This window comes from Argiope bruennichi, chromosome 11 (assembly GCF_947563725.1).
Source record: "Argiope bruennichi chromosome 11, qqArgBrue1.1, whole genome shotgun sequence".
Classification (NCBI taxonomy): Eukaryota; Metazoa; Arthropoda; class Arachnida; order Araneae; family Araneidae; genus Argiope; species Argiope bruennichi.
This window is the reverse complement of record NC_079161.1, coordinates 78657267-78681511: the sequence shown is the minus strand read 5'-3', so window position 1 is coordinate 78681511 and position 24245 is coordinate 78657267. Positions and strand designations below refer to the sequence as shown.

At 29.4% G+C, this 24245-nt stretch overlaps 1 long non-coding RNA gene across 1 annotated transcript in view; it reads right to left on the bottom strand.

The window, feature by feature from the left end:
* Window positions 1-764: 764 nt before the first annotated feature.
* The window catches only part of LOC129956466 (uncharacterized), a 35591-nt gene continuing 12110 nt past the window's right edge, over window positions 765-24245 (bottom strand). Inside the window, exons 2-3 of the long non-coding RNA XR_008782696.1 lie at window positions 19698-19832; window positions 765-887 (exon numbers count right to left, since the gene is read on the bottom strand). This is a non-coding gene — a long non-coding RNA (uncharacterized LOC129956466). The remainder of the gene's footprint in view (window positions 888-19697; window positions 19833-24245) is intronic.

The window sequence follows — 24245 nt, the reverse complement described above, 5'->3', positions numbered from 1 at the left end:
ATTTTAACCTGGCCTGTTAATTCACTGAACGGTTACAGTTTTTTTTATTATTATTATTTTAAACGAAGTTAGGGTTTAATGATTCTAATGACATTAAAATCATCCACCAAAAGTAATCCAAATGGTCCAAAAGGTAAATAGTGCAAGAAAAATTATAAGGATTTTTTTTTATTTGATGAATACAATATCTTTACTATTTTTTTTTTTTTAAGTGAGGTTCATTTTCATCTTTATTGTTTGTTTGTGTATGTGTTTTGACGCTCTACAGGCTAGATTGGTTGACCTTGAGTTATCAAACTAGGCACATATATTCTTTACAGGGTGGAATGTCCATCTCGGAGCAACTTTTTTTAAATATTAATTGGAACTTTGATTCAAAATTAACAACATTTTGGTTTTTTTTCCCGTGATAGCTTCTAAAACTATCAGGGTACAAATATGATTTTCATATTGCCTTAAAATTCAAACAATTATTTTTCAATAATATTAATTTTTGCCGCATAAATTATTTTGTATATTTAAATCCATTTTTCAAAAAACTCTTTCAAACATGCTAACAAAAATACAAAAATACGTAAGAATTCCAAATATTAAATGTATCTCGAACGACGATACAAAAACATAAAAATTCTGAAAGAACACTAAATTTATTGATAAAAGTCAATATTAAAGGTGTATATATATTTTCGTTTTTTTTTTCCAATCCGAATTGCTATCAATATTAATTCAAGAAATAATGAAACATGTAAAATAATAAAATTAAACCTTTATCTTAAACATGTAACAAATAAATAATGAAGGTAAATCTCTGTCTTTAACACAAATCAATTTTCGCGAAGCTGATTTCAGGAAAGCAAGCAATATGTTTTCCTCTTTCTGAGAAGAATCTATAAAAAATTATATTTAAAATACTACTATTATCATGAAGAATAAAGTGAAATTTCGCACTGTTTTAGGTTAGAAATTAGGTTAGGTTAGGTTACAGTGTTAAAAGGTTCATAAGTAACAGAATGTATTCAGTTTTTATTAGTGGAGCTGACAGGAAATAAAGTAAATATATAGTAAAAATGAACAGGACAGCTTAAAGATTTTAAAATAGTATGAATTTTATATATTATTCCAACATTTAAAAATATTTTGTTGAAGGAGCTATTAAGACCAAGTTGTATAAAATTTTTAATTGAAAATTTCAGCGATCATTAATCTTGGCGAACCTGTTGGTCGTCAAAGATGGCTGGTAAAATATTATAATACACAAAATCCTTTTCGTCATCTGCAATTTCATATCTAATTAAATTGAAAATATTAGTTTCTCTAGCGAATTTTAAAAACTGATGAAAGTTTATTTTTTTCCTAGGTTCTTAGTAATTTTCAAAAAGTATACTAAATTTAGTTTGAATATAACGAGTTGATGTTGGGATATGTGTACATAATTTGAAACAACTGTAATGTTTTCATTAACAAGAATGGCAATACCATGTAAATTTTTATACATGATGTTAGTTTCCAAAAATTCGTGATTGTGGACTGTATTACTTCTTATTAATTCCTATTTTCAGTCTCTGCGTATTTCATGATATTATAATATCCAAATATTATCGCTTGCTTACAAGTGCCAGTTTCAATGAACATTGAAGAGTATCTCTTCATTTTTCAATGAATTTTTCTTTATAGGAAGATTTATAACATCAACAATAGCGTGCTTATACTTATCCGTAAAAGTTTGTATTGAGTACATAAAAACAGATGAAAACATACTTTTTATTAATAAAAAAATGAGCTATTTAATTAATTGTGACAAAATCTTCCTTAAATATCTTGTTTATGCATCAAGGTATCTATGAACAGAATTTGAAGAAAATCACTAAATTAGTTTAGATTTATATAGCACACAAACTGTATATTCATGCGTTGCATCTATGTTTGTATAGATTATTGAATGTAGTAAGTTTTTTTTTTATTTCTTTTGCTTCCCTTGATGGAATCTGTCACATTTTCTTGGCTATTTATGCTAAATATATTATTTATTTAAGGAACGTGGTCTTTGAAGTTCGCTAGAAATACTTTTGAATTAATAATATAAATATATCACTAGAATGTTAGGCTTAAAAAGTAATATTCATTAATTTTTGCTTATTTATTTAATTTATTTGTCATAATTTTTATTTATTTTATAAATGAATGCCATGTTATTTTATAAAATGAATTTTTTCAATGAGTTAGCCATACGAATGATTTTTCTTTTACTTGATTTTTAATAAATAAGCGTATTAGTTTTAAATGCTGAATTATAAATTTACTTGATTAATTTTCATAAAAATTTAAACTAAAGATCCATTTGCAGGGTTTCATCGAAATCTGGCAGAACAGCCTTCGAATAACAAACGTTTTTAAACTCCCAATTCAGCAAAGAAAAAAATAAGTTATGTCTACCATTTCGCAAACCTTCCCATCATCCTTTGGATACAAGTCAATGTCAAATCTTTGAGAGGCTTTCACACTCGTGGTGGAATTCTGAATTATGCGTTGTTTCTGTAATTTCCCGCCGCCACGATATCCATATTCATACTAACACTCATAATAAATCATGATGTCATCCTGTTTCTGTTGATATTACTAAGTTTAGTTACACAAGCCGCACAACTGCTCTTGGAAAAAATAAAGAAATAAAATAAAGTTATAAAAAGAACAATGAATGCAGAAAAATCGTCTGCCACCCGAAGGTTGTCGGCTCTGTGAGTTGGTTGCCAACCATCTAGTCATAACTTCTTTTTACTTTTTGCTGAACCTTGAAATATAAAAGTAATGTCTGCCTCTTTATGTTTTGTCAGTCGTTTACTTAAATAATATGGTTGCCAGTTTTAATGGTTAAATGATTTATTTATCTAGATTGCAAAGAGCCAGTTAAGATTTTATTTTTTGTGCAAAGAGCAAGCGTGGTGTTTTTTTATCGTCACGAATTCCAAGACACAAACGTATTGAAATATATAAAGTGAATAGATTGAAAATTTCTTTTTATATTAAAATTTTTAAAAAAATTATGCAGTGTAATATTTAATCAGGTTTAATAAATAAATTATTCCTTAGATACATTTCATATATGTAAAAAATGCATTATGAATTAAAATTAAATGGATTTTTACCTAATATGGATCATTATACCATAAAAGATAATATTTATCCTTAGTTTATTCATTTACTAGCCGCCTTTAGCGCCCAGCCGGTCCGCCAATCTTAATGCTCGTTAAAATTTTAATAATTAAATATTTTATGTAATTCCTACTTTAATATCTTCTTCGTTAAAATATTTCAAAAGTTCAAATTTTGATAGTCATATAATTCACTCATAATATTATAAAGGCCTTCAGTCATGACGTAATATGTATCTCTCTCATTTTCTGTTAGCTCCCATAGAATTTATGTTTTAAATTAAAGTGGAAAGGATGAATCTGCAATTAATATTTTTTACTGAAACAAAGCATTTTTTTAATAATATGATTACTGAAAACAGAGTCACTGCGCATTTAAACCTTATGAGCACTAAAGAATATCTTTCTTAATTTATGTAATATCTCAAAAATTTGTCAACAGATCATCATGAGCAGATCGATTAATTAACAGTGTTTGATTTTAAATGCATCAAACACTAAGAAAATAAACAGAATCGTTTAAAATAATCGGTCGAAAACAGGTTAAAAGAACTACTTAAAAAAACGATGTACATACAACTATAAGAATATACAAAAAAAATATGACATATACAGAAAAAATATATTTAAATCAAGTCCGCATCCGTTGAAAATAGTTGTCAACAATCAGAACACAATGCACATGCTTGAATTTTCAACGCCAGTTACGGTAACGCAAATGCGTGAATTTACTACGCCAGTTGGGGTAACGCTACGCAGATTAAATTTTTTTAATTTCCTTTATTCTGTTTTATTTTAATTCAAAAGTACTTCAGAATGAACCTGAAAGATCGATTCATTAACAATGTTTTATTTTAAATGCATCAAACACTAAAAAAATAAACAGAATCGTTTGAAATAATCGGCCGAAAATATGTTAAGCCCATCCTTGTTAGCGTGGGGGAAAAAACTGAAGCCTTACTCATTTGGCGATGGGGAAAATGAAAAGAGTTTTTGGTTTGAAAGTTAGTTTTTAATTAATAATTAAAATTCTAATTAAAAATTCAAAAAAAGAGACCCCAGGTGCACGTTACCGACCTCCAAGATATGCATGTGCCAAATTTGGTAGCTGTAGGTCGTACGATCTGGCCTGTAGAGCGCCAACACACACACACACACACATTGAGCTTTATATAAGTACTAGCCGCCTTTGGCGACCAGCCGGTTCGCTAATCTTAATGTTCGTTTAAATTTTAATAATTTACGCAATTCCAACTTTAATAGATTCTTCAGCAAAATATTTTTAAACTTCACATTTTGATAGTCATATAATTCACACATAATATTATAAAGGCCTTCAGTCATAACAAGATATGTATCTCTCTAATTCCCTGTTACCCCTCGTAGAATTTATGCTTTAAATTAAAGTGTAAATGATTAATCTGCAATTAATATAATAATATTTTTTACTGAAGCAAAGCATTTTTTTTAATAATATGATTACTGATAATAGAGTCACTGAGCGTTTAAACTTTATGGGCACTAAAGAATATCTTTCTTAATTTATGTAATATCTCAAGAATTTGTCAACAAAATTTTCTCAGATTCATCATGAACAGATCGATTCATTAACAATGTTTAGTTTTAAATGCATCAAACACTAAGAAAATAAAATGAATCGTTTAAAATAATCGGTCGAAAACAGGTTTAAAAAACTACTTAAAAAACAATGTACTTAAAACTATAAGCATATACAAAAAAATATATAACTAACATAAATACAATTTAATTACAAAAACATGCAACTAACCTAAAAATAATGTAAATCATCCGTTGATAATGGTTGTCATGGCAACAATCAGAACAGAATGCGCAGGCGTGAATTTTCTTCGCTATTTACGGTAACACAACTGCGTGAATTTTTCTACGCCAGTTGGGGTAAGGCTATGCAGATTATACATTTTTAATTTCCCTTATTCTGTGTTATTTTAATTCAAAAGTACTTCAGAATGAATCTGAAACATGGATTAATTAACAATGTTTCATTTTAAATGCATAAAACATTAAGAAAATAAACAGAATCGTTTGAAATAATCCGCCGAAAAATATTAACCCTAGCCTCATTACTGTTGGGAGAAAAAAAAACTGAACCCTTACTCATTTGGCGGTGGGAAAAATGGAAGATTTTTTTGGCGGGAAAGTTAGTTTTTAATTAATAATTAAAACTCTAATTAAAATTTCAAAAAAAGGGACCCCAGGTGCACATTCCCGACCTCTAAGGTATACATGTACCAAATTTGGTAGCTGTATGTCAAATGACCTGGCCTGTAGAGCGCCAACACACACACACACATTGAGCTTTATTATAAGTATAGATAGATTTGCATATGAAGAATACAAAGACAGGCATAGTAATTCTCAAAAATTCGAACTTCTATTCCTGGTGAATTTCCACATTTCAGTCCGAAAATACATATTTTTGGAATTGTGTTTGTTTGAGAATACGATAGTCAAAAAACGCTTTGAGCTAAACACGTGAAATTTGAAATGTGGTCTCTGTATTAAAGATGTATATTTTTTAATTAAATTTTGAATGAAATCCATTCAGAGGAAGTCTGTCTGTCCAAATAGAAGTGAACACGGTAAGTACAAAACCTAAAAGGTTAAACAGATTAGCTTTGATACATACATTTAGCATCTAAAATGCTGATCCATGTGAATTTTCAATCAAATTTGGATAATGGAATAACTGTCTGCCGGTTTGTTCTTTCGCAAGCATGTAAACGCGATAATTCAAATATGTAATGACTTAAATACGTGAAATTTGGTATGTGGTCTTGTGACTACGATTATAGCTCTATGCCAATTTTGGTTTCATTTGATGGGAAAAAAAGTATCCAAAATGCATATTCAATTTCCGGATACATATTAGAAATTAATCGCCAAAGAAGAATGCCAAAGATCGCAACTTAGTTTCAATAGAAGTGTTAAATGCATGCTAAATATCTATATTTCTTATCTATAGTTCGCCAGTGGCCTGCAAGACATTCTCAACCTTACCAAGGTCCATTCTTTCATGCGGGGAGAAGGGCAATAATATGTTGGTTAGAGAGTATGAAAGAAATTTTGAAGGAAACCTCTCCCGCTAATTGAAATTATGTTTATTTGTCTGTGAACAGGACAAATAAAAGAGACAAAGAGCTACAGGTATGAAGCCATATGTTTTATATGTAGTATTTTAACCAAACCTGCAGGTGCAAGTTTAAATTTTTCTATCGAATTTTCATGCAATTAGTTTAAATGAAAATTGGTTTGTCTGTCCGTCCATGTCCATGCAAATACGATAGCTCAAAAGTGTTAATCCATGAGAAACCGCTCAAAGATAGTATCGTTATCTCTATCAAAGTCTTGGATTCAACCAAAGTTGTCGGTTGGTATACTTTTAGAATTTTTTGCTTATCACTTTTGGACGATTTTATTCCGCATAAGGATGATACGCTACAAGAAAAGTATCTTTTCCTTATTTGGCGCATTTTTCTTTTACCTATTCTATTTCAATGTTTATTTTCTTTTTGTTTTTGAATTTACTGTTTTGCTTTTTTTTTTTGACGAACTCGAATTCCAGATGGCACATGCGCGAAAACGCGAAGTGTTTCTATACGGAAAACAGACTCAATATATATATATATATATATATATATATATATATATATATATATATATATATATATATATATATATATATATATATATTCATCTTCTTCGTTGATCTGTGAAGCCAAATCGCATTATGCTGGGTTTAAATCACATATATACAAATAGATAAATCTGGCTGTTTACTCCAACATTCAACATCATAATTTTGATGATTAAAAACCATAAACCAAATTTCATTCATTTAGTTGACTACGCTTTTGCATGATCCTTCTTATTCCTATATTGATAAAAAAAATTTCGTTGGCGGATTTTGTTTAAAATTTAATTCATAACTGCAGTTTGCTGTGTCAGCTTTAGAATATCGTATTCTCAGGCAGACGTAGTTATTTCAGAAATGTTATCTTTTTGAATTCAGAGACGTTTGAAACTTAATGAATCCTAAAAATATCGTTTTGAAATATTTGGAAGATTGCAGTGCTTTCGTTTTGAATTTTTGTACACAAAAAAAGTAAAGATTGTTAGTTATGTGCTGTTGACGATTTCTTCCATCTTTAGCGTTACAATTTACATATTGACGGATTTTTTTTTTTTGGGGGGGGGGGGGGGTTGTTGTTCATGCACGATAGTATGCAAAATATTTTCATTCAGAATAGAATAGGAATATAATGATGATTATTACATTAATTGTTACTCTGATTGAAAAGTTGGCATTTTGGACATGCTATAAGGAAAGATACATATATCTATTTTTTTTTCTAGGAGAAAAAGAAACTTGTTTATTAATTAGTGCCGTAATCCAAGTGGAATTCATACCATGGATTATCTTCCCAAATGATGCCAAAGCGCGCACACACCTTTTTTATACCTCTGTCTCTACTAATAACAAAAGAGAACATGTGTATGTGAGTGTGTTGGCATTCTACAGGGTAGGCCATTTTAATTAGAGCTAAAAAATTTGACTCAAATGTACTTTGGAAGGTAGAAATGTGCATTTCACAGCGATGTTTTATGAAATTTTAATTATTTAAAATTTAAGAAAAATTTCGATTTTTTTCACTTTAACCACAAAAAATAAATTTTTCATCATTTTAAAATTTTAAAAAATTACCAACGATATCAATTTTATTGTCGTATACAATTTTTTTTCTATTTTTAAGTAACTTTTAAAAACAAAGTTAGTTTCACTATAATGTATTTCATTATAATAGTGAAATTCAAATCGTTTTCACTGCTGCTACAGATATTTCATCCAGGATTTTCTTCTATCATCGCTGATTGAGGCTTAAAGTTGTGGTATATATACTCAATATGACTTATGCTTTTCATGAAAATCTTGAAATTTTGTATTACTTATAGTTAAAATTCATCGTCCTAAATAAACAATCATGAACAATTTTTAAGTGAGCCAATCTTTAAATACTAATTTTTTCTGTAATATAATGAGATGTATAAAAGTATATTATTGTTCTAGCTTGAAAATGGTTATTATTATTTTTATTATTTTAGTAAACTAAATTTTTGTTGAAATCAAGAAATTTTCATTCAATAATCTTCTGATATACACACCCATGTCCATAAATTAAGGATAATGCACGTTCAGGAAAAGAAAGAGTCAGAAGCAAAACAAATGTGACTTATTTGTAAAGCCTATTTATTAAACAAAAGGTAAAGAGTAAAAAAGATGCTATATGTTTGATATCATTAATAAAAATTGTGATTTTTTTACTCCCTAGAGAAAATTTTAAAAAAAAATTTTTTTACAAAAACCAACATTACATGGTTGGTATGGTGGTTAATACGTAGTATGTCTCCCAGACGATGCAATACAGTCCGTATAAAGCTTAGGCATGCTGAGTATCAAGTTATCGATCTGATCTTGGGGAATATTACACCACTTATCAAGCAATGCTCTCCGAAGTTCCGGTAGACATGAGGAGGTGGTTGACGGGCTGCAATTCTTCAGCCAAGCATGTCCCACACATGCTCTACTGGTTTCAAGTCCGGTGAGAATGCTGGCCAGTCCATAAGGGTGATATCTTCCAATCGAAGGTACTCGTTTACGATTTTTTGCACGGTGAGGACGGGCGTTGTCATCCATAAGCAAGAAATTTTGCGCTCCGAAACAAGCGTACATGTTGTTCCAGAATGACGTCCCGATAGATTTGGCCTGTTATGGTTCTAATTTGAACATGCAGATCAGTTCTGGAACCCAGAATAATTCCTGCACCACCAGCAATCCTGCACCACCGTAACGGTGTCATTCAATGATGTTCTCTTGGTGGTAAAGGGTACCTGGCCTCACCATATGAAAGTCCTCCGAGAATCAGACTGCAAGCTAAACCAGGACTCGTCGGAAAACATCACACAAGCCCACTGTTGCGGTGTCCACAATGCATGCTCTCTACTTCAGGCTAACATATCTGACAGGCCTATGAGCATATAGACCAATCCGCCCTAAGCGTCTGTACACGGTCTGCCTTGAAACTGTCGCACCAGTGGCCGAAGAGAGCTGACCAGACAGGTCTGATGCTGTGCTCCGTCTGTTTCTATTGGCAGTAACTGCCGAATACCGATCCTCATCCGTCGTTGTAACTCGGGGGTGACCTGAGCTGTAACGTCTACTCACATTACCATCATCTTGGAATCGTTGCCAAAGCCTGGAGATGACACTCTGGGAGATTCCAAGTTCTCTCGGATACTTCCAGCTTTGTACGCCCACATTCCAGACGGTCGATAACTCTACCAAGTAAAAAAGCATCCAAATGCGTCCTTTGTGTCATAATTATGCGGTTAGTGCATTGAAAGGCTTGTAAATCGCTTGCGAACAATTTTACTTCTTTGCCTGTATTCCTTATACATCACTCTCTTACACTCTCGTCATTGTGACGTACTATCGGTGTCATCTGGTGGCTTCCTGCAATTTGCATATGATTTTTGAAGATGTGTGTTGTCATTTTACGGATGATATATATATTTTAGAGTTCGATTTCCGCGTGACTCTGAATTATCCTTAATTAATGGCCATGAGTGTATTATGCAAATTATGAAGCATATTCGCTAGCACAGACAAAGCACCAATGCTGAATGATTCCACCTTTTATCCTTATATTTTCGATGAATAAATTGCAGCGCAAAAAAGTTATTGTATTAGTTGATATTTAATCACTCTCAATTCAAAACAAAGTTCTAATTTTATGTGAAATGACAGAAAATTATGAAGATATATAGCACAACGGAAGAACAGTATGCATTTTTTAAAAATAGTGCGGCTGACAAGTTTTTCAAAATTTAAAGTTTAAAACTCTTTGTTGAGGAAATAATTTACTGTAAGTTACGTACTATTTAAATGAAGATTTTAATATACTGGTGAACCAGCTGGTCGCCAAAGGCGGCTCATAAACAATATTTTTCTTTTTTCTATGTATATGCTTTAAATTTTGCAGTAACATTCACGCACATATTGTATTTGACATTGCAAAATTTGTCACGAATTTTCCATGTTTAAAACATTTATGCTATCTCATTGCAAATTTTTTCTGATATTTAAAAGTTCCTTGACACCCTCTACATTGGATCTCGTTAGAGGCCCATTGAAGAAAAACACACCAAAACGTGAACCACGCCAAACTAGTTTGTGAGAGTATTGTTTGCGACTCTTTGGCAAGTCGCGACCCGACCTCAAACAAGTAACTTTCTGCATTCGGGTCACACACGAGGTTTGAAACACTCTACCGCATATGGATCGGTGAACTAGAAAATTGAGCTTCGTTATTACTTGTGAATTGTTCTCATACATATACCGAAAATAGAAATGCTAAATATAAAAGTCGATGAAAAAAAGTCATTACTTTTATACAACAGATTTTACAGAAACATTATTCTCAGAATGACTTTTCTTTACTTTGGTAAAAATAAAATGAAAACTTTGAAACGAAATCTTTTCAAAAAGATTTATAGTGCTAATAAAATGATTATTTAGTAGCAAACGATTTATTCATTAATCAGCTGCTTTTCCGATCAGCTGGTTTCCCGTATTATTGGTAGCTGAAATTATTAATAAAATATGATATGAAAACTGTCCTTAATGGTTTCCTTAGCAAAATAATTTTAAGCTTCAAATTTTAATAAATATATAATTCACATTATTTCAGAAGCCTTACGCCGTTTTATTTATTTTTACTATGCGTTAGTTACACTTATTTTCTGTCAATTCTCCTAACATACTTTTAAAATTGATGCCCTCATTATTACAATACAAAGATAATTTTTACATCATTTTAAAATTTAAAAAATTATGTTTACAAATATGTCAATGTTTTTGTTCATAATTTTTTTCTATATTTGATCGATTTTTAAAAATATTTAAGCTTATTTCTTAACCAGAATACAAAAATAAGTAAGAATTCTGAGCGAATATTAAACGTGCTAAGAACGATAATACAAAAACGTAAGAATTTTGGAAGAACACCAAAGCTATTGGTACAAATCACTTTTAAAATTGTAGATATATTTTTTCAATTTTGTTTTACTAGTCGAATGACTATCCATATTAATACAAAAAAAATTATGAAATATTCAAAATAGTGAAATTTAACTTCTATCTATAACACAAATTATTATTGGTAAAGCAGATTTCAGGAAAACAAGCAATATATTCGTTTAATTCTGAGAAAAAAAAAACTTTAAAAGATTTAAATTTATATTTAAAATATTATTAACATATTTTAGTTTGTTTTAGGATCGAAAGTAGAATTACAATCTGTATCGATAAAAGCAGGATGTCTTGAACTCTACCTACAAACTTTTAAGGATAATAGCAACCTACAAAACAATTTTTTGCAATTAACTGGGAGGTGTAAGGACGCAAAAGTCTTTGGAGGTTCTTTACTTAATTCACCACCAAACAGGTATCCTCTGCTTTTTCGAGTCTATCTTCTATTTTAAGAATTGCTTCTTTTCACAAGTACGATCTTCCTTAGAAGTTTTAATGGAATTTTCGATCACCTTGTAGTATATCACATATAAAGATAAATGAAAAGTATCATATCCTAAGCGTATGTTGCCATATAAAAAAGAAGAAAAAAAATCATAAAAAATAAGCATTGAAGTTGGAAGAAAATTTCACTAAAATAATTTATTTAACAAATTTTTCTAATAACACAGTTTTATTATTGCATTAAAATAGCTGACATTTTCTTATTTTACTTTTAATCTTGAGATCTCTTGCTTCTCATAGCTGATGGAAAATCAAAATTTAATTAAATCATTTTCTAAAACCAGTAATTTAATTAAATTGCATGTTGTTACTGAGATGCACTAGAGTTTGATTTTTCAATTCTACGTTCCGTTAGGAAGCGAGATAAAAATCGTTTGCAAAATTCTATCTTTACAAATATGATGCCAACTGTAAAAGTTAAATAAATGTCTTTAACAAAATGAAAGAAAGAGACGCACGCAATGCTATTTTATTTTGCTTGCGTGAGAGCAGTTTAAATGATATTTAAGGAATTTCGAGAAATATCCCAAAAATAGGTAAATATAAAAATGTTACATTCTGGATATTTGGAGGAAGATAAACACAAACTAATAAAATAAAGTAAGCAAGCTTTTAAAAAAGCACGCGATCACATGCTAGAGGTTTAAAAAGATTGTGTTCCTGCTATGCAAAAATAATTTTCCTCATCTTGAAATGATTCTCTTTCGTAATTTTATATTCTGCTATAGATTATATTAAAATATTTCAAAACTAAGCTTTTCTTTCAAAATTAAATTTATACTGTTGAATTTCTTCCCTTTCTTAGAAAGCATCAGTTGAAAAAAGATTACTAAAAAATAAATCCCGAGTTTTCATGAAATTATTATGCAGCGATTTATCGTTCATAATCCTATTTAAAATTCTCTTTGAATACATTGTATTATTGTGTTCCAAAAATTCGACCTCGGCATTTTGATGAGTTCCCTCATTTTAAGTCATTATGATTCCGAAAAAAAAAAAAATTAAAACTATTCAGATACCTGAGCTTTTTTTTTTTTTTGTAATATCGTGTATTTTTGGAGGAAATATTTAGATACGAATTACATACTGATTACATATGAATATTTTTCAATCTTACCTATATATAAATTGGTCATTTAATTAAAAATAAAATCATGAATGCACTTAAATTAGCATGTTATTCGAACAAATTCTGCTATATTACAGTATTCATTTTATAGTTTATCTATCATATTTGGATAAAGTCATATAGCGCCATTTTGCAAAGTTTAAGGTAGGCTATCATCCTATGGCAACAATGCAAGTACCACAAACATTTACGAGATGGCGCAATATGACGTTGTCAGCATGAGAGCAGATAGAAAAACGGCCAGTATATGCCAGCACAGTTGCACAAGAACATGAAGTAATTGAATCTTGAAAGTTTTCACTTTTTCACTTGAATCATATCCATCAAAAACGTGCTCTGACGTCCATTCACCATTCCAGTAAAACATCCACAGCAAAAATCCACTCTTATCAAAATTTTTATCATCAATTTAGCGTCTTAAATTGTACTAACGTCCACAGCTTTTTCAACAATTTGGCGGGATTTGCTAGGGGTATTCACTAGATAGGCCGACCCCAAAAAATGTGGGAAAAGGCAACGACCAGCATTAATATGAGAAATATATTTATTGAGATTAAAGGACAAAACATTACTAACATAGAACACATAAAGATACATGAGCGTGAGCTGTACGTCTTACAGACTCACTACCCAACTCTCGTCTACCAATAATGGCGGGAAAGCATCATGTGATGCATGACGCAGCATGATGTTCAAAATGTATTAATATTTTATTTTATTTATTTATTTATTTTAGAATGGCAACGTTATTTAAGAAATATTTTTTGCTGTCTCATTTTGTAGATGGCAACTTGTATATTGATCCCAAGATGGAATAAACAAAGTTTGAATTTTTTACCCGTGGGATATCGTTTTTCTATTTTAATATAAAAAGCTAAAGAAAATGGTGTTTTTCTTAGGCAGCTTTAACAGCATGGCTCCATACAGGAGATGAGATTTGTTAACAGTTCCCACATATATATGTAATGATATTTTAAACTCTTAATTTAATCCAAATTAATTTCCAAAACTTTATCTTAATTTAGCGCATCGTAAATTCATTCTAAAAATATTCTCCTATTTCGTGATCCAATTCCACTTTCGGCTTAATTAATTCCTCTGTAAAAATAATGCGCAATCATTTTTAAGTATTAAATGAAAGTGATATCTTCGGTGCCTTTGAAAAGGTGTCAAAGGTCACCACGTGTATTGAATTGGCGCGTGGCCAGAAATCCAATCTTATATATGGCTAGTAATCATTTGTTTCGGCCCTTTTTCGGCCTTTTTTCTTACTTCTGCTTTTGTGCCGCACTGCGTCTGCTTGTAAATAAATTGCATATATATATATATATATATATATATATATATATATATATATATATATATTGCTCGTTCAAATTTATAAGATAACTGCCAAAGCAAGACATAGGAAATTTGGCATGCGATCTATAACCTATAATTGGAAATTTCCGCCATTATTTTGGATGAAATCTATAAGCAGAAAGCTTGTCAGATTGCCAGCTCAAATCTATCTCAATTCAACCAACTAGAAAGGTTTCTCCGAAATCTTCTCATATACGCTCTCATGCCTTGCGTGGCATTGGCAAAAAAACAGTTGCGAATGATCAACTCCTTGACGTATTTGATTCGAAAATCCTGATAAGAATTTCCATTTTAGATACTAAGCCTGTGCATCAAAATTTATTTACATAACTCTTTACGTTTTGTAATTATCGAATTATATTTGAACAGTCAGATAGAATTCTTTAGAATTTATTTCACTCGAATTTGACGTAAATATACAAATTTGGCTTAAAGTTCATATACCAAATTTCATCCATCTAACTCTAGGCGTTTCTGAATTATTGTGCTCACAGATAAACAAGCATAATTTGAAAAATGTGTTGTTTTTTTTCTGGTCCTTAAGAAGGTTTAAAACGTGAAGATTTGTCAAAATCCCTAATTTTTTACCATTACATTACTTTCTCTAAATTTCATATACAAGTAAATAAAAAGGCAAATAACTAGAATAACGATATTCAATATGCTTAATATTATCAATAGAATTGTAATTGTGTATCAAATGCTTCATAGAATTAATCATCAATCAGTTTGTGCATTTGAGTGTACATAAATGCGATATTTCAAAAATTCACAGAGGATCGTGATTACCTCGTCTCAAGGTCTGGGCTTCGGTGCCGGAGGACATACAGGCTCGAGGTCCGATTCTATCGCAGGATCGTCGTATAATGACGTTTCATATCTAATGCATGTTAAATCCGTTGAGGCCTAATGACCTCCCGGTGGTGTGGTGCGGAAGTTTGGAGAAGGGGTGTCAGATCAGGTATCATCCTCGGCATCTGGCCACGGCTCAAAATTACGAGGTCTTTCCTAAAATAGCCTTGGTTTTGTATTAAAAAGGGATATTAATATAACTGAAGTGAACTCGAAAAATCAACGCCTTTGACAATTGAAATTTGGTTTGAGCTGATTGATTATAGCTAAAAGTGTAGATTTGTATGAACATATGATACTTTGAAAACTAGTTCAGTCGACCAATGGTCAATTTTCTCCGAACTCAGCTAAGTGTCATCTTGAAATGAATTCCTTTTCAAAAATAGAGAAAATTAAAAGAGATTTAGCTGCCACATGCGAGATATCAACATTTGACAGTTATGACTATTATGTGACAGTTCTCATCTGATTCGAAAACCATTACGAATCCTTTTAATGAATATTTTGTTTCCAAATTTAGATTCCATGCCTCATTTTATCTAAACTTTCCATAGAAAAATAAAAGCGGAAACTGCTTTAAACATGATAAATTTTTTAGGATAGCATATTATTCGTGATATGTATATCACAATGTGATATGTATACGTGTTGCAAAAATAGTTACGCAACTTTCCATTGGATCTAGAACTTTAGATTTGACACATAGTTCTCACCTCTTGGATAAGACGTTCTCACTAAAAACAGTTTTTTCTTTCAAAATTTTGTTTGGATTTCAATTTAAAAACTTACTTAACTTTCTCCTTAATAGCTTTAGCTCAAATTACCGTACGAAAATCCTTTACGTCACCTTAAAATTTAAAAGAAATTATCTTTTCAGTGATACCAATGGTATTTATATATAACTTTTTTCCTTTAATTTTAATACAATAAAAATATTTTAAGCATATTTTCTCACGATGTTTTTCATTATTTCAGTTACTTTTATACTCAAGCATATTGCGAAGATATTAAATATATTTTTGTGTGCGCAGGTTAAATTGTGCGACAAGCAGTGATAATTAATAAATTTTAAGATTACAATAAATATAAAACGAATTAAGCCTAAAGAATAATCAATACTACACAGTAGGCTTAGAGATTTGAATCTCCTTTATTTATTCATTTTTTTTTTCATGAAGAATGTTCGTGATTTTTTTTCCTTTACTATCCGATATCATCAATTATAAAATGACTCTACGACAGTACCAATTTCATTTGAAATTTTTAAATATCACTACATCTACATTTTATTCATTTCAGACGATTTTATACGAATACAGCTGCTTAGATACCATTTATGAAACTCTGGAATGATGAACAAACAAGTGAAAAATAGTCCTAACAAGGTCGTCCTTCAAGCTTATCTGTAAGCAGGTGAAACTTGTGAATTTGTTTAATCACACATTTGCGAATACTTTTCCAGAAAGAAAAAGAATAAAAGAGAAGCACTCATCTTGATATCAGGTGTCAGTATTTCAACAAGAAGACAGGGCCTGTTTCACTTTAGACACATGATAATCTAGATTCTTAGCAGAAATGTGTCAAGGCAAGAGGTGGTGATAAATTTTGATTATTTTATTGCTCCAAAAAATTTATCGTTGATTTTGAGATAAAATTTTAACCGTTTAACTAGTGATTTTTTTAAAACTAAATTTTGTTTTTAACCTGTTTTTTTTTAAAAGGTTTTACATACATATTTTATAGAGTCGAATTTTCGCAAAGAAATTCTGAGAGAAATTTCTGACAATTTTTTTTACTACTTATGTTAATAAATAATAAGCATTGAATTGGAACATTTTTACATCTTTTAATCTAAATAACAATTTTTCTTTCCATTTTGTTTTATTATTTATTGCATGATAATCTAATTATTTATTTCGTAATAAAATATTTTCATAAATAGTAAAATATTTTTGAAACCAATTTTCATAAATTATTTTAAGACAAAAATAAAATAAAAGTTGGATCGATTTCAACTAGACATTGTCCACTTATTCTTTAAGACAAGAGAAACAATACTGCCAGCCTTTCAAAGTATGAAAGATAATTATATAATCAAATTATTAGAAATTAATTTAAATTTGCCGTTTTCTTAAAATCGGCCTCAAATAATATTACCAGAAATAATTTAATACCATCTTATAATGCAAAATACCTTTTCAGTGATACCAAATTCTTGCAATTTTTTCTTCACTTTTATTAATCCTTTTCAAATTTAGAGCAGATGATTTTAAATTACAATAAAAGAACAGCGAGATCAAAGGCCAATCAATCAGGTGGTGTAGTATTACAAAAAGACTTTGTGTATTATAATAATTTATACAAAATTAGTTTTTACATTAAAAATATTGCACATGTAAATATTTATTTATATCATCTAGTATATTAATAAATACAGCAGAGAAAAAAAATTGGATTTTTTAATTCTGTTTATATTGGTTTCTTTTGGGTATAAAATAATTCTTTCAAACACTAGTACCTTTATTTGTTTAATAACTGATAAAAACAAATAATACTCTTATTATAAATTAGCAACCCTTGGCGACCTCTCACTAGCTAAGAATTTTGATTGTCAAATGAATATACTATGTAAATGCCCATAACAAGTATTTGCTATAGACATAAAAACCGTGTTATTTTAATAGCCCGAAACCTGATTTGTTTATTTTGTGTATGAACCTTCCTGATGGTATCAAGTCCCATGATATCACAATGTTATAAAAATATAGCTTGTAATCTTCTAACTACACATTGTCTTTCGCGTTACTGCAACTTCTCTTTCTTATTTCTCATGTAAACCAAGCAGATATTAAACAGAGTTTTCCTTCCTAAGTTTAAAAAAAATAAAAATAAGAAAATCATGCGATTATATTTTTCATAAAACAATGGAAATGGTTTGAATTTCAATGCATCAATAAAAATCGTTTTTGTAAATGATTCAATAAAAAAAATTGTCAAAATTCAGGAAAGAAAATTGCACAATAACTCTGTTAGTATCATTAAAAAAATATTTAAAAAATTTTAAATGGTAAAAATTTATTTTTATTCAATAATATTTCTGGAAAGACACCATAATCTCCCTTAATTTTTAATTGATTAAAATTTTGATTAAAATTCAAAAAATAGCTTTCAAACGCACAATCTTATATTCCAAAATATATTTATGTCTGTCAAAACGAACTGGCCTTTAGAGCGCGAACGGACTGAAATATTTATTAAGTAAAATTTAGGAAATATATCCATTCGAAATTTTCAGCATATTTAATTTAAGGTAATTAGAAGATAGCATTGAATATATTAAACAAAGAATATTTTAGAATACATTTAAAATAAAAACTAAAAGTCGCTCAAATGAAATTTTAATATACCTAAAAATCAGACAGTAAAGAAAATATAAAGAAGGAAATGAGCAATTATTTGAACAGTAGGATTGCTTTTAATATTAAGGCAAAATACGCTATGGGTTACAACTAAACTGACCAGGTGAACTTTGCATGTACATGAATTGAGTAAATAAGTTGTTTTCGCAGACAGACTGGCTCCAAACTTCATTAGCTACTTCCTTTCGAATAAAGAATATTAATAATAAGTTAATATATGCAAAAAGAATTCTTCTGAATAAAGGCAGGAAAAGAAATTGATGGATCGTTCTTTCTGAAATATTTATTTAAAAATAAGTTTTTCTAAATGTTATTTCATTATGATAAATACTTTTTGTGAAGCGGAATTGTGTCTGTCATTTTTTATTCTAAAACATGTTTAGAAGTTTGAAATAGAATTTATAAAGAATCGTTCTTATTTCAATTCTGTTTTTGAATAAATCATTCTAAGTGCCTATTTAATTATTACCATTGTCTCATAATTTTATGCATTTTATACAAATTTCGAAATTAAAACACATAAAATGTTATGCAGCTTATTTGTAACATTCTTTTTTGCTCAAAAAGGGATTTACCATATTACATTATCTAAATTCATGCTAAATTCGTTTATTTTGATACTTCAATTAAAGTAAGTTTGCTTAATAATTTTTATTTCTAATTTAATTACTCTCTAACAATGACTTTGATTTGAATCAAGTTAGTTATAATTTCGGTTTTGATCTCTCTCGATTTAATGTCACTCATAGTCAGCCAATATTTAGTGGAATTGAATATAGCTGACATTTTAACAATTTATTAAATTGGTTGGCGAGATATCTGCTATAAAGGTTCATAAAGGCATGAAATAATTACCTCTAATTTTTATGATTAAGCAACCAATTTCCGTAAGGTTTTCTAAATGTTATCAGTTATTTAATGCAATAGCTAAACGCTTAATGTGATTACTTCAGAACTTAAGAATTTTAATAACATTAGATGATTAATAATAAACGAATTGAATAAATTCAACTGCATTGTTACTACTTAAAGGGAGAAAAAAACACCCCAGCGCGAGTGGTTTCTCCAAAACTTTCTCGTACATTCTCTAGTAAAGACGTTATCCCAGAGAAAGCCATCTAAGTAATTGGCGTAAATAGTTACGCAATACTAACCTTTGGCATGTGTTTAGCATTTTCATTGAAAGTATCGTGGCATCCTTGGCGACTTTTTTGGGCATTAATCCCTGGCATGCAGTTAATAGCATCCGGAAAACACATTTGTATTTTAAATGTGTTTTTCCCTACCAACTGAAACAAAAATTTGCACTAAATTATTGTAGCATTCGATATATTTTCGATATATTCGATATATTTGACCACATTCGATATATTTAAGTCGGCGCGTTTTAAAATTATAACTTTTACATGTTTCTAAAAAGACAGATCGACAGATGATCAACCCCTCATTGGATTTGACTCAAAATTTTATAGATGTCTACACTATAGCTGTTAAATGTATGGACCGAATTATATCTACCTAGCTCTCTTCGTTTTGTAGTTATCAAGTTAATTTATATTCGAACAGCCGTACAGACAGACTTCTTCTGAACGGATTTTGCTCAGAATTTGATAGAAATCTATAAAATTGGTTCTAAGACCACATACCAAATTTCATCCTTCTAGCTCAAAGCTACTATATTTTCACTATATTTTCTTTATGTATACGCGAAAGTAAAATTGCTTATCTCTGGAGAACTATAATTAATTTCGAAAATAACAATTCTAAAAATGTACTAATTGTTATTTATTGACATTATTCCTGCTCAATTAACTTATGTATTGTTCGTACCTGTTATTGCTTTTTTAAAATGTTGTTAAACTATGTTCTAAGTTCTCAGATTATTTCAAAATATCATTTGGGTATTCGTTCGTGTTTTTTTTTTTTTTTTTTTTTCCTTCTTCTTCTTTTTTTTCAATACATTCATCGTCGTTTGAATCATTAACGTTTATTGTTTGACCTTTTTCCCCAAAAGCTTAGGATTTTTCAAAATTTATCGAAGAAAAGGTTGTGAAATTTCCAATTGCGCCAAGCTTTTTTATTTGACTCATTTTAGGTAAACTTTCATACCTTTTAAGATTTTCAGTTTGTGTTTATTATTTATACCAATTCATCAAACAGTAGTTTGCAGTTATTTAACAGATTTCAAGCCAGACCTGGAAGCATAGTTGTCCATTTACAACGATACAGAACGTCCTAATCCTGACAATAAATAAATAAATAAATAAAAAACGTGAACCTCATTTCATAGAAGAAATTACTCCCAAGTTTACAATAAGGGCAAGGAATTTTATGAATGCCAACTGTTAACGCTGGATGAAAGTGAAAGATTGTCCAATTTCTAGTTCAAATCTGATAACATTAAGCGATATACTGATCACATTAAGAGGATATTTTTGTGTACACTTGAATATTTCGATTCGAGACTTGAGGATTTTGATAATATAAAGCGAGTGACAACATTATGCGCGATCGCACTAAGCGACGTCCGCTGCATTATATTTAAACATCTTTTCTTATTATATATTTCTTTGCCAGCTACATTGTGACTTGTCATGGCTGACATATTTACTATTTCGGAATGTCACGTCCTTAGATCAATCTTCGTTCTTAAATTTATATTTTTGAAATAGTAATTTAATAAAATTTTTCGTTCGATAATATTAGGCCTAAAATGATGTAAACATTAAACCGGAAAAAGTACTCTGTTATTTTATTATCACTGGGCAAACATAATTTTAAACATACATCTGTTATAAGATGGGGCTTTGTTCAACAACTTTTAAATATAAATGCTCAAAAGTTGATAGTTTGTGTCGCTATTTGTGCTATGTTAAGATCAAGTTGGCGATTTCCTCACAGGCGTACAATTATTGTTTTTTTGGAAAGGGAATTCCAAATCGATTATACTGTTGTGATAGTGAGTATTTAATGTTTGATCCTTTGTTTATTTTTTCATGTATCTTTTTTCCTTTTAATTAATTCGATTTTGATTTCCTTAGTTTTTTTATGCGTTTTCAAAAATAAGTTTAAAGTTATTGGCTTTCAATCTATTTTACTTTAAAAAAATATTTCTTTCTCTTTTTGTGCTTAGAGAAGCTTAAATTATTTTTTTATTGATTGCATAACTTCTGCTTTTGCATTGAAATGCAATATACCAGGAAAAATAATTTTAATGCACACCACAGAACATTATTTGTTGAAAAGTGTTCCACCTTTTATTCCCCTCCTCCACATTATCCGTGATTTTTGCCTATCTGATTTCTGAAACCCCCGTTTACATCGAATAATCAAAACTCTGTTCTATATGCTTAATCTATTTTCAATCATAATTTGCCTTATTAAGTTCTTCAGAAATTCTATAATTTTCAAATAATATTTACTTTATTAATATATTACTTATTATTATACCAACTGGCCTAAAACTTTCCAAGCTGTATTGCCACAGCTATAGAAAATAGTCATAGCTAAACCTGAAAATTATTATCGCTTTGATTTCTATTATACCGCCTTTGGAGACCAGTATATAACCACCTTTGGAGACCAGTTGGATTGTCAGGATTTAGAATTGCTAAAGATTTCAATTGATTTTCAACAAAATATTTTAAAACTTCAAACTTTGATAGACACATAACTTACATTATTTCAAAAGTTTTATATCATTCTGCTCATTGTGCTTTGCATTTCTCTAATTTTCTGTGTACATCTTTATGTATACTGGAGTAAGCAGATGTATCACTGGAAAAAGCAGATGTATTTTAAAATGGAAGCACTTTAAAAGTTTTCCACCATTGGTTGAATCCGAATCTAAGCCTTATTTTTAAGCACAATAAAATATCAAACAAATTATTGAAAGCATGTCTAATACTAAAATCTATTCAACTAGAAAAAAATAATCCGAATCTTCATCAGTTTGATCGCAGTAATGGAAAAAAAGGCAGGACGAAATATTGATAGCAACAATACGAAAGGTTTGAGATTCATTTCAGCAATCAAATGTATTGCTTTAAAATACATTTAAAAATATTTATTTAAAATAGAAAAAAAATTAGTTGGCAAAAACATTTAATATCATTTAATAGTTTTGCTGATTATCGTTAAAAAACGTCAAAATTTCGCTTAATTTTTTTAAAAAATTATCAAAGTGCACATATCTATCCTCTAAAGTAATTGTATGCCAAAAGACCAAACGGTCTGTCTGTACAGCATCAACGTATACATAGGATACACACACTTGCATCGTTGTTATTAGCAGAGATTTTATGTCTTTAATATTTATTTAAGAAATTGCTTAGAATTTAGTATTCGCAGTTTGATTGGTTTCTTAAAATTGTTAACTTCTTTTCCAATTTTAAACTTCCATAGAAAACAAAATTAAAGTTGGAAAAATAAAATTTTGAATTCCTAAATAGTATATAAGTACACACTGCCGATACTGCTTCGTTCAGTGGTGGCGGGGTGGTCGGCTGTACACAAAAACTGACACACATTCATTTAATATACAAATTTGTAGTATTATACAGTATTCTAAATATTTAGAATAAAAAGCAAGCATGCCTGAAAAATGACAGCTCCAAAATTTAAAATACAGATTTTTTTAATGTCAACTTTTTAAATATCCTTTTATGAAGAGCAGAATTTAAAACAAAATATTAGGCACCTTTTAAGACCAGTTGGTTCCTCTGGATTTATGGGTGTTAAAAATTTTAATTAAATATTTTATGTCATTTGATCTAAATGACTTTCACAGATAAATAAGCTTCAAATTTTGATAGATATATACTATTTTAGAAGACTTGCATCATTACACCAATTTTTGCTTATATCTTTATACATCTAAATATATCAAAAGGAAAAGCAGCAGTGTTTAAAGCGGGGCGCACTTATTTTTTATTTTTATTTATTTATTATCATTGCTTGATTTTGAAGTAAAATTTTAATTGCATGTACATCAAAATTTTAAAATTTTAATTAAAAACACGCTTTACACTGAAATTTACCCAAAATGGGAAAAAAAATTTTATAGCCTGATAATTAATAATGAAAAAAAATGCTCAGATGAACTATAGTAGCAACAACGAATACGATGTAAATTCTATTCCAACAATAAAATATATTTAAAAAAATGATTAAAATATTTTTTTAATTAATTAATTCATTGAAAAATAATACGTTAATAAGTTGGTATCACTAAAAACGTAATTTTTGAATTTTAACTTGATGAGAAATAGCTTTTAAACTGTAATATTTTCAAAAATTATTTGCTGGAAAATAACAAAATTTCAATTAATTTTTAAGCAATTGAAATTCTTAATGAAATATTTAAGAAAATCGCTGTTAAATACGCATTTGCATTCTCCAAAATATATATGAGGCGAATTGGTAGTTTTAGATTGAACGGTCTGGCAAGTTGAATGCCAACACATAGACACAAACACACATTAAATTTTATTATTTTTAGAGATAGAGAGTAACTTTAAATTCAACATAAAAAACAAAATCAAAATATCTAGAACACGAAAAATGTATAAATAATTAAAGCTCCAATTTTGTTAGATCTACTCAGCCAACATTATTTAACACAGCAGCGTTTATTTTTATGTGGAACGGTTATACAGTCAACATCTCATTGCACCAATAAGTACTTGGTCTTTTGCCAATTT